Source organism: Bombina bombina, chromosome 11, assembly GCF_027579735.1.
Source record: "Bombina bombina isolate aBomBom1 chromosome 11, aBomBom1.pri, whole genome shotgun sequence".
NCBI lineage: Eukaryota > Metazoa > Chordata > Amphibia > Anura > Bombinatoridae > Bombina > Bombina bombina.
The window spans coordinates 3,540,802-3,553,369 of NC_069509.1; the positions used below are offsets into that span (position 1 = coordinate 3,540,802).

A 12,568-nucleotide genomic window follows, 5' to 3' on the forward strand; every position below is an offset into this window, starting at 1 on the left:
AGCATAAATTTAGTTTTTTTCATTATTGGTTGAAGGGACTTGTCTTTTGCCTCCCTCTATGTATCTACAATATACTCCTATTCTATAACCTCTGCTGATATATTTCAGTACTGGAATGCTGTCTGCTGCTTATTTGCTAGTGGACGAGTGTCTGTTGGTAAGTATCATTAACACTTAGACACTCTATAGCTGTGTTATGATATACAGACTGGGCTCAGCACTGTGTAAATATTCTACAAGTTTCTTAAAAGGTGCACAAGGAAGGGGTTACTGCTTACCCCTAAATAATACAAATGTCCAAAAGAAAGTTCCACAGCACCAAAAGTTATTTTCAAGTATTATTCTTTTATTTTGGCATGATGTATGGTAAAATAAAAGAATAATACTTGAAGATAACCTTTGGTGCTGTGGAACTTTCTTTTGGACATTTATAGCTATGTTATGGGCACTTTTTATATTTGCTATAATATATATGGCCCTGCGACAGAATCCTTTACATTATTCCCCTTGCTGTTTTGCACCTGTTGGCTTTTTTGGCACGCTTAGTTTTATTTTCGCTTGTCAGGTTAACGCTTCTCGGGTTAGCTTGTATCCCTTTAGTTTTGTTATAGTTACTTTCACGCTTTAGCTGGGAATTACGTATGTTGGTTATCGCACGTTCGTTCTATCTTTTAGGTGTTAAAAAGTTGACGTATCTTTTCCAGTTTTTTGACTCATGTTTAGAATTATTAATGCAATCAGACCAACCAAATGCTATTTCTTTGGGTATTAATGCACCTTCTGTTTGTTCGTTACTGGAGAATACTTATGTTTCACCTAGTGTGAAAACTTATATCAAGGCTGTGGTTTCTGAGGAGCTGGCTGCTCCTCCCGCCTTTAAACAAGCGTAAAATTTCAGTTCAGATTTTACCTTCTACAAGTTCTTTGTCCCCTGAAGCCATTGATACTGTTTTATCTTCAGATGGTGAAAGTTCCTCTGCTGATGAGGAGTCTTCATCTAATGTTGAACCTGATATTTCCTCTTTTTTGTTTAAAATTGAACATATTCGTTTTCTTTTGAAAGAGGTCTTAATTACTTTACGGGTTAAAAATCCTAAAATTTCTGATAAGCCTTGTAATTATTTTAAATTCAGTTGTTAAGACTGTTGTTAAACTCTGTAATGTTTTCCCTATCCCAGATGCTGTCTTTGACACGATTTCTAGAGAATGGTTTAAGTCAGGTAATTAATCCTTCTGCAATGTTTAAGAAGCTATATCCTTTACCTGCTGCTAATGTTGAACTGTTCCAAAGTTCATGGGGCCATTTCCACTCTGGCTAATCATACTACTATCCCTTTGGAAGATAACACTTCCTTTAAGGATCCTTTGGATAGGAAATTAGAGTCTTTCTATAAAAGGGTATTTTTTTAGGGGTGTGCATGACTAATATTTTTACAATCGACTAGTTGACAGCTGTTGCTTTCGACTAGTCGAAAGCACCCCCTCTTGCCAGAAAATAGGTATTAAATGCGATTAAATAAGTGCTGTCCATGCGTCAGTTGTAATTGCAGCCTTCTCGACTTTTGCCAAGGTGTTGCGGACAGAACTAGCCAAATCTACGTGCATTTTTTCAAGCTGAGTTGTAATTATTTTTCGTGCAGGGACAGTGTATTCGGGCTCGACATATTTCAATAAATCTCGAAACCCTCTCCTTCAACAAAACTTATAGGAAGCATGTCCTTTGCTACCATATTAGCTATCAGTCAACGTTGTTTCAGCACGCACATTGTCACATTGCCGTTGTCTTACTGTAAAAGCTGCAATGGGTGTTTCTGTCCTTTTTTTCTTTCTCTGTCGCTACCAATGCAGACGGGTGTTTGTTTTTTAGGTGGCTTAACATGAAAGTCGTGGATTTATTGTACTGCAATTGCACGTCGCAATGTTGCACTTAACTGCCTTTTCATGTTGTTTTTTTCAAAATATTTCCAAGCAGGACTTTTTGTTGAAGATGCCATTTCTCTTGTTAAGTGTATCCAGTCCACGGATCATCCATTACTTGTGGGATATTCTCCTTCCCAACAGGAAGTTGCAAGAGGATCACCCACAGCAGAGCTGCTATATAGCTCCTCCCCTCACTGCCATATCCAGTCATTCTCTTGCAACTCTCAACAAAGATGGACGTAGTAAGAGGAGAGTGGTGTATTATAGTTAGTTTTTTAACTTCAATCAAAAGTTTGTTATTTTTAAATGGTACCGGAGTGTACTGTTTCATCTCAGGCAGCATTAGAAGAAGAATCTGCCTGTGATTTCTATGATCTTAGCAGAAGTAACTAAGATCCACTGCCGTTCTCACATATTCTGAGGAGTGAGGTAACTTCAGAGGGGGAATGGCGTGCAGGTTTTCCTGCAATAAGGTATGTGCAGTTAACATATTTCTAGGGATGGAATTTGCTAGAAGAATGCTGCTGATACCGGATTAATGTAAGTTAAGCCTTAAATGCAGTGATAGCGACTGGTATCAGGCTTATTAACAGAGATACATACTCTTATAAAAGTGCAATATAAAACGTTTGCTGGCATGTTTAATCGTTTTTATATATGCTTGGTGATAAAACTTATTGGGGCCTAGTTTTTTTCCACATGGCTGGCTTGATTTTTGCCTAGAAACCGTTTCCTGAGGCTTTCCACTGTTGTAATATGAGTGGGAAGGGTCTATTTTTTAGTGCTTTTCTGTGCAGATAAAAATACTGACAGAGACATTAAGCTTCCCTCTGCATGATACAGGACATCTCTGAAGGGCTCAAAAGGCTTCAAAGTCGTGTTTGAGGAGGGTAACAACCACAGTAGACTGTGGCAGTTGTTGTGACTGTTTAAAAAACGTTTTTGTCATTTATTATTCTGTTTTTGTTATTAAGGGGTTAATCATCTATTTGCAAGTGGGTGCAATGCTCTGCTGACTTGTTACATACACTGTAAAAATTTTGTTAGTGTAACTGCCTTTTTTCACTGTTTCAAATTTTGTCAATTTGTTTCTCTTAAAGGCACAGTAACGTTTTTTATATTGCTTGTTAACTTGCTTTAAAGTGTTTTCCAAGCTTGCTAGTCTCATTGCTAGTCTGTACAAACATGTCTGAAACAGAGGATACTTGTTCATTATGTTTAAAAGCCTTGTTGGAGCCCCATAGGAGAATGTGTACTAAATGTATTGATTTCACCTTAAACAGTAAAGATCAGTCTTTATCTATAAAAGAATTGTCACCAGAGGGGTCTGTCGAGGGGGAAGTTATGCCGACTAACTCTCCCCACGTGTCGGACCCTTCGCCTCCCGCTCAAGGGACGCACGCTAATATGGCGCCAAGTACATCAGGGACGCCCATAGCGATTACTTTGCAGGACATGGCTGCAATCATGAATAATACCCTGTCAGAGGTATTATCCAGATTGCCTGAATTGAGAGGCAAGCGCGATAGCTCTGGGGTTAGACGAGATACAGAGCGTGTAGATGCTGTAAGAGCCATGTCTGATACTGCGTCACAATATGCAGAACCTGAGGACGGAGAGCTTCAGTCTGTGGGTGACGTCTCTGAATCGGGGAGACCTGATTCAGAGATTTCTAATTTTAAATTTAAGCTTGAGAACCTCCGTGTATTGCTTGGGGAGGTATTAGCTGCTCTGAATGACCGTGACACAATTGCAGTGCCAGAGAAATTGTGTAGGCTGGATAAATACTATGCAGTGCCGGTGAGTACTGATGTTTTTCCAATACCTAAAAGGCTTACAGAATTTATTAGTAAGGAGTGGGATAGGCCCGGTGTGCCCTTTTACCCACCTCCTATATTTAGAAAAATGTTTCCAATAGATGCCACTACACGGGACTTATGGCAGACTGTCCCTAAGGTGGAGGGAGCAGTTTCTACTTTAGCAAAGCGTACCACTATCCCGGTTGAGGACAGTTGTGCTTTTTCAGATCCAATGGATAAAAAATTAGAGGGTTACCTTAAGAAAATGTTTATTCAACAAGGTTTTATTTTACAGCCCCTTGCATGCATTGCGCCTGTCACTGCTGCGGCGGCGGCATTCTGGTTTGAGGCCCTGGAAGAGGCCATCCATACAGCTCCATTGACTGAAATTGTTGACAAGCTTAGAACTCTTAAGCTAGCTAACTCATTTGTTTCTGATGCCATTGTTCATTTGACTAAACTAACGGCTAAGAATTCTGGATTCGCCATCCAGGCGCGTAGGGCGCTATGGCTCAAATCCTGGTCAGCTGATGTGACTTCAAAGTCTAAATTACTCAACATTCCTTTCAAGGGGCAGACCTTATTCGGGCCTGGTTTGAAAGAAATTATTGCTGACATTACTGGAGGTAAGGGTCATACCCTTCCTCAGGACAGGGCCAAATCAAAGGCCAAACAGTCTAATTTTCCTGCCTTTCGAAATTTCAAGGCAGGTGCAGCATCAACTTCCTCTGCTTCAAAACAAGAGGGAACTTTTGCTCAATCCAAGCAGGCCTGGAAACCTAACCAGTCCTGGAACAAGGGCAAGCAGGCCAGAAAGCCTGCTGCTGCCTCTAAGACAGCATGAAGGAGCGGCCCCCTATCCGACAACGTATCTAGTAGGGGGCAGACTCTCTCTCTTCGCCCAGCAAGAGATGTTCAGGATCCCTGGGCGTTGGAGATCATATCTCAGGGATATCTTCTGGACTTCAAAGCTTCTCCTCCACAAGGGAGATTTCACCTTTCAAGATTATCTGCAAACCAGATAAAGAAAGAGGCATTCCTAAGCTGCGTACAAGATCTCCTTGTAATGGGAGTGATCCATCCAGTTCCGCGGACGGAACAAGGACAGGGGTTTTATTCAAATCTGTTTGTGGTTCCCAAAAAAGAGGGAATCTTCAGACCAATTTTGGATTTAAAGATCCTAAACAAATTCCTCAGAGTTCCGTCATTCAAGATGGAAACTATTCGAACCATTTTACCCATGATCCAAGAGGGTCAGTACATGACCACAGTGGACTTAAAGGATGCCTACCTTCACATTCCGATTCACAAGAATCATCATCAGTTCCTGAGGTTTGCCTTTCTAGACAGGCATTACCAATTTGTAGCTCTTCCATTCGGGTTGGCTACAGCCCCAAGAATTTTTACAAAGGTTCTGGGCTCACTTCTGGCGGTCCTAAGACCGCGAGGCATAGCGGTGGCTCCTTACCTGGACGACATCCTGATACAGGCGTCAAGCTTTCAAATTGCCAAATCTCATACAGAGATAGATCTGGCATTCCTGAGGTCGCATGGGTGGAAAGTGAACGAAGAAAAGAGTTCTCTATCTCCTCTCACAAGGGTTTCCTTCCTAGGGACTCTGATAGATTCTGTAGAAATGAAAATGTACCTGACGGAGTCCAGGTTATCAAAACTTCTAAATGCTTGCCGTGTTCTTCACTCCATTCTGCGCCCCACGGTGGCTCAGTGCATGGAAGTAATCGGCTTAATGGTAGCGGCGATGGACATAGTGCCATTCGCGTGCCTGCATCTCAGACCGCTGCAATTATGCATGCTCAGTCAGTGGAATGGGGATTACACAGATTTGTCCCCTCTACTAAATCTGGATCAGGAAACCAGAGATTCTCTTCTCTGGTGGTTATCTCGGGCCCATCTGTCCAAGGGTATGACCTTTCGCAGACCAGATTGGACAATTGTAACAACAGATGCCAGCCTTCTAGGTTGGGGTGCAGTCTGGAACTCCCTGAAGGCTCAGGGTTCATGGACTCAGGAGGAGAAACTCCTCCCAATAAATATTCTGGAGTTAAGAGCAATATTCAATGCTCTTCTGGCTTGGCCTCAGCTAGCAACACTGAGGTTCATCAGATTTCAGTCGGACAACATCACGACTGTGGCTTACATCAACCATCAAGGGGGAACCAGGAGTTCCCTAGCGATGTCAGAAGTCTCCAAGATAATTCGCTGGGCAGAGACTCACTCTTGCCACCTGTCAGCGGTGTAGAGAACTGGGAGGCGGATTTTCTAAGTCGTCAGACTTTTCATCCGGGGGAATGGGAACTCCATCCGGAGGTGTTTGCTCAATTGGTTCTCCGTTGGGGCAAACCAGAATTGGATCTCATGGCGTCTCGCCAGAACGCCAAGCTTCCTTGTTACGGATCCAGGTCCAGGGACCCAGAAGCGGCACTGATAGATGCTCTAGCAGCGCCTTGGTTCTTCAACCTGGCTTATGTGTTTCCACCGTTTCCTCTCCTCCCTCGTCTGATTGACAAAATCAAACAGGAAAGAGCATCGGTGATATTGATAGCGCCTGCGTGGCCACGCAGGACCTGGTATGCAGACCTAGTGGACATGTCATCCTTTCCACCATGGACTCTGCCTCTGAGACAAGACCTTCTAATACAAGGTCCTTTCAATCATCCGAATCTACTTTCTCTGAGACTGACTGCATGGAGATTGAACGCTTGATCCTATCAAAGCGTGGCTTCTCCGAGTCAGTCATTGATACCTCAATACAGGCACGAAAGCCTGTCACCAGGAAAATTTACCACAAGATATGGCGTAAATATCTTCATTGGTGTGAATCCAAGAATTACTCATGGAGTAGGGTTAGGATTCCTAGGATATTGTCCTTCCTCCAAGAGGGTTTGGACAAAGGATTATCAGCTAGTTCTTTAAAGGGACAGATTTCTGCTCTGTCTATTCTTTTACACAAGCGTCTGGCAGAAGTTCCAGACGTTCAGGCATTTTGTCAGGCTTTAGTTAGAATTAAGCCTGTGTTTAAACCTGTTGCTCCTCCATGGAGCTTAAACTTGGTTCTTAAAGTTCTTCAAGGGGTTCCGTTTGAACCCCTTCATTCTATTGATATCAAACTTCTTTCATGGAAAGTTCTTTTTCTGATGGCTATTTCCTCGGCTCGAAGAGTCTCTGAGTTATCTGCCTTACATTGTGATTCTCCTTATCTGATCTTTCATTCAGATAAAGTTGTTCTGCGTACAAAACCTGGGTTTTTACCTAAGGTGGTTTCTAACAAGAATATCAATCAAGAGATTGTTGTTCCATCATTATGTCCTAATCCTTCTTCAAAGAAGGAACGTCTTTTGCATAATCTAGACGTAGTCCGTGCCTTGACGTTTTACTTACAGGCTACTAAAGATTTTTGCCAAACATCTAACCTGTTTGTTGTTTACTTAAATTTACAAGAGAAAAGCATACACATAGACAGCACTCCTAGGTCAAATTGCAAGTTAGTTGCGAATAACCCTCACTTAGTTGCTAATCCAGGGTTGGAATGCGGGAATAGGAATAGACACTAAATTTAAAATATAACTTTTATTGGGTTCAAAAATTAAAATAGGAAGAATAAATTAAAACCACACTTAGGTACCGACTGTAGTTTATGAAATTTAATAATCAAATGTTGGTTCCATTAATAAGTCATATCAGCTGGCGTGCAAGATTCATGTACCTATCTGTAGTAATACAAAACAGATAAATCACTGATTGTAATGGTAGATGTGACTTAGCACTTTATGTAAGTTTATGTGTGAGAGAGTAGAGTAGTTAGTATATCCACGTGTGTTTGGACAGGTAGATGGACCAAGGATAATTGAGTATTATAAAGATTCAAGTGGTGATAGGGAATGAGCTAGATAGACTGACGCTGTGTTAGCACAAAGTATTATTGCTCTGTGTATATGTACCTCTCCTAGATATTGGTGTGGTTAACATCAATATTGGAAGTGTTAATCTGACCATAGGAAAGATGTTGTGCTTGACTCACAGTCGTTATATGTATCTAGTATTAACCTATGTATTCCAGGTTCGTTATAGTACAACCTGATACTGTTAATACAAGTAGATAAATTTTCTGGTTTTTGGTGATACCGGGATCAACTGATTCACTGTATTCAATATATTCAGTGCTGATTGTATGCCATATAATGTTAGTATGCACAATGTTAGGAGTGGCTGATTGTTACAATAGTATAATGAGTCCGACACCTAAATGTATGCCGGTTAGTTATGCGTAATGCTTGTAGTATCAGGTCTGCCACCAATCCCAATCAGCTTCGTGTATGTTACTGAGACAGCATGGTCATGTTCAGTGATCCACTTAGCTTTAACATTCCTATAATCTTTTATTGAGTATTGTATATTATCCCCATTTATGTAATATGCACACGGTAGATAGATTAAATGTTTGCACATCTAATAGACCAGTATATACTGATAAGTGTTACCCTGCGTGTCCAGAGATCTAATAGGTTAACAAAGTGCTGCCAATTACCAACTGGTAACCACAAATCGATATGTGGTAATTCAAAAGCACTATATCTTACTTCTAATGTCGTGCCAACTAGCCATCCGTATTGTGATCACTCATTAGTGTTTCATACAGTATTAGCTAGTAGCGTATTAAGCTGTTGCTAGGCGATAATTTTTGACTTGCGGCAAAAAATCAATACACCTTACTAATGTCGCCCGGCTATTAAAGGTATGGGCGAAGGTTTGTTTGATTCATATGTGCCGTTGGTAATTGATATACTAACGCTACTAAGAGTCTAGGGTTAATATAAACTTGTGTTTGGACGTTTGCCTCGTATTTACGTTACAGCTGTATAAATCTCCGGTTCACTTGTTATATATATATATATATACCCGGCTTTGTATTATGGCTTATGCACCATATAATAATTAGTCAGTATACCCTGATATGATATTGATCCAAACAGCTATATAAATAATAAGAGGTAAGTAAGGTGTCGGTCAAGCGTTAGTAGCGTACGCTCAATTAGAGCTGGGTAAATATTAGCCGAGCAGCGTCTAAGTTAAACATGTCCTCACACACTTGATTGTCATATAAATCCTTGAATCTGTAATTGTAGTAGCGCTCTGGAACAGAGTATCATACACCCAATCTCAATCACACTTATGAGTTAATGCTGCATGACTTAAATAACAGTACTTATTCCATAATAAATATTGTTAGAGTAGGTTGTTACTCCATATAGTGACTACAGTAAAGATTTGGTAGCTTAAGGCTAATCTAAAACACAGGAGCTCCTAGGACTCCTCACCAATGCCCTAACGTCCCTACGTGCAAACATTTAATCTATCTACCGTGTGCATATTACATAAATGGGGATAATATACAATACTCAATAAAAGATTATAGGAATGTTAAAGCTAAGTGGATCACTGAACATGACCATGCTGTCTCAGTAACATACACGAAGCTGATTGGGATTGGTGGCAGACCTGATACTACAAGCATTACGCGTAACTAACCGGCATACATTTAGGTGTCGGACTCATTATACTATTGTAACAATCAGCCACTCCTAACATTGTGCATACTAACATTATATGGCATACAATCAGCACTGAATATATTGAATACAGTGAATCAGTTGATCCCGGTATCACCAAAAACCAGAAAATTTATCTACTTGTATTAACAGTATCAGGTTGTACTATAACGAACCTGGAATACATAGGTTAATACTAGATACATATAACGACTGTGAGTCAAGCACAACATCTTTCCTATGGTCAGATTAACACTTCCAATATTGATGTTAACCACACCAATATCTAGGAGAGGTACATATACACAGAGCAATAATACTTTGTGCTAACACAGCGTCAGTCTATCTAGCTCATTCCCTATCACCACTTGAATCTTTTATAATACTCAATTATCCTTGGTCCATCTACCTGTCCAAACACACGTGGATATACTAACTACTCTACTCTCTCACACATAAACTTACATAAAGTGCTAAGTCACATCTACCATTACAATCAGTGATTTATCTGTTTTGTATTACTACAGATAGGTACATGAATCTTGCACGCCAGCTGATATGACTTATTAATGGAACCAACATTTGATTATTAAATTTCATAAACTACAGTCGGTACCTAAGTGTGGTTTTAATTTATTCTTCCTATTTTAATTTTTTTTTTTTTTTTAAATCAAAGATTTTTATTAAGGTAATTAGCAAAACAAAACAAGAGCCACATATAAACAAGAAAACAAGTTATTACAAAATAGACATGGCTAATAACAATAGTATATCCTACTTTATCACCAGTATACCTCGGATATATACATTGTAAGATTTACATTGATACCTTTTATTTTTATTTTTGAACATAATATTACTGTAGTACCTCACTAGTAAAGCGTTCTGTCCATTAGTATGATATTTTCAACTGTCATATGTAGATTAAAAATCATAAATGAGAGATACATTTTTACCCCGCAGGGTGCATAATACTAATTAAAGTAAACATATCAAACTTTACAACTCAAAAGTATATAATGGTAACATGAAACTTATGTGTGTGTGCGCCAAAAAGCGGATGAGTACCGCAGATAAATCCACCAAATTGGGTGATAGATAAAAAATGAAAGAGAATGTATTAAAAAAATTCACCAAATTGGGCGGATATATGGTGGGGGGGGGGGGGGGGGGTAGAGATAGAACACAGTCTTTAGACACTATATAGGTAAAGGTATAGTGCAGACTTTAATTGAGGCTATATTAAGCGGCTAGTTACAATACGGAGTTGTTGGTGGGCTCAAGACTCCCCACTTTTTAACGGTGCTATTTGAAAGGATGTGGGTAGTTATTCCTTCTGAGTTATCGCCACTAAAATGGTAATAAAATACATTAATCATTCTATATATGAGGTGGGAACGCCTGAGGTACCTAACTAAAAGACATGAGGCATATAAAAAATAACAGCTTACAAATGACAAAATACATGTATTACATTTTCCTGTAGATATTGGTAGTGCACAGCTTACCCATCACAAAGATATATCTAGATAACTTCTGGTGTGTCAAATATAATGTAGTGAAATGTCACAAATCTGGTAGCCCACGAGGTTCTACAGCACCTATAAATATCGCCACATCTACTGGCCCGGCCGCAGCCAGCAGGACAGTCTTAGATTAACATACTGAACCCTTCTAAATGAACTTGCAGTAAGCATATATGTTGCGGTGCCCTGACATACAGCTAGGGTGTCTTAAATGGTTTATCTCACTCAAATTGAGTCGAGGGTACACACCAAATTTGCATCTATGATGTTGTGGAATCCTAAGTAAAGAGCCTGCAAAATAAGTAAGTTAGGGAGTGTCTGACCTAAAAATACAACAGGGACTCATATGGGGAAGAACATAATAACTAAGATACAGCAATGTAGATCAGCAGAAAAGAACCACAATATGATGGGGACAAAGCCTCTCAGATAAAGAGCACTATGTATGAATTATATAATTAAATACCATAGAGTAATGTCGGATGGAGCCACCTAATCCTACATCTGAAGCCTAGGTCTATATCAAAGAAGAGTCAGTGTAGCACTAATCAAATTTAAGAACAGCTCTAACTATAGCGAGAGACCACATTGCACAGCCACACCCTATGAGGTCTATGTACGTACAAAAATGTGATGTGATATAAGCGGCATCAACTGGTTGCAACTCTGACCATCTGAACTTATTCTATAAGTGAGGTGGCTTAAATTATATTATATTTCTCTAGGCTCTATATAACATTATGGATACGAATCTAGCTTATGTCTAAGATAAACAAATGTTGATCTGCAGCTCTAAAGCCCCCCTACAACTTAAAGTGAACTGTAGGTATAAAGAAAAAAGTGGGGCATATAGAGGTCTAACAACTTGCCTAATACTTTAACTGTGCATTAGGTGAGACTTAATAATTACAAAAGACCAAGGTTCTCCTTATATTTGATGTTAATGGAACATTCCAGCAGACATTCTAAAGCACACCTCTAGTCCCACAGCAACTGTAGCCTCCCATGACATAACCCACCACAAACATAATTCTCATATGGAATACAATAGAGCAACAGGTATACATTTAAAGTAAATACAGAGAGCCATGACTTGCAATATGTCACCCCAGATAGCTATACTCAGACTATTATAACAAACTAGTATGCTCTCATACATGAGCCAAGTCCTGTGATGATAGGATACTAATCTCCACTGCTGCCGAGAACTCCAATGCAGCTATATATGGATTAGCCGATGCCGGTCTTGTCCCTTATCAGATATCCCACACGTACTTCTAGGCTAATGCGCTCCAGACTCTCAGCTGCCCACTCCTGCTTCAATAAAGTAGCCTGTTGTGGTTCCGCCGCCTCCGTAGAGAATACAGGGCTCTGAGCTTCCTTCTCCTCGCCCATTAGCTGCTGCTCATATGCAATGTCTTTCTGAAGGGGCAGAATATTAAAGGAGGAGGACCATGCTAAAAGGGGATCATCCGCTGGCAGGATTAGTGAGTGTATAGTTTCCCTCATAAGAAAAGTGCATGGCCGCTCTGCATTAGATCTCACAGATATATTTCCCGTGTTCTCGTCCAGTTGTGGACGAGAGACCCCCTTCAGAGGCGGGTCATGCAAAAGGGGAATGATATCCACCACATGGAGGAGGTCATCTCGGCCGTGGGTACCACCCGTAAGGGGAGCTGCAAGATTGTGCCGGGAGTCCATAGTAGTAAAGTAACTGAGGTACTCTTCTCCATACCTGTCACTAGTGACCCCTTGT

General features: G+C 40.3%; 1 protein-coding gene across 2 annotated transcripts in view; it reads left to right on the top strand.

Annotated features, from left to right (window-relative positions):
- The window catches only part of PRR14 (proline rich 14), a 189,815-nt gene that overhangs the window by 33,374 nt on the left and 143,873 nt on the right, over nucleotides 1–12,568 (top strand). The gene's annotated exons all lie outside the window — the stretch shown is intronic.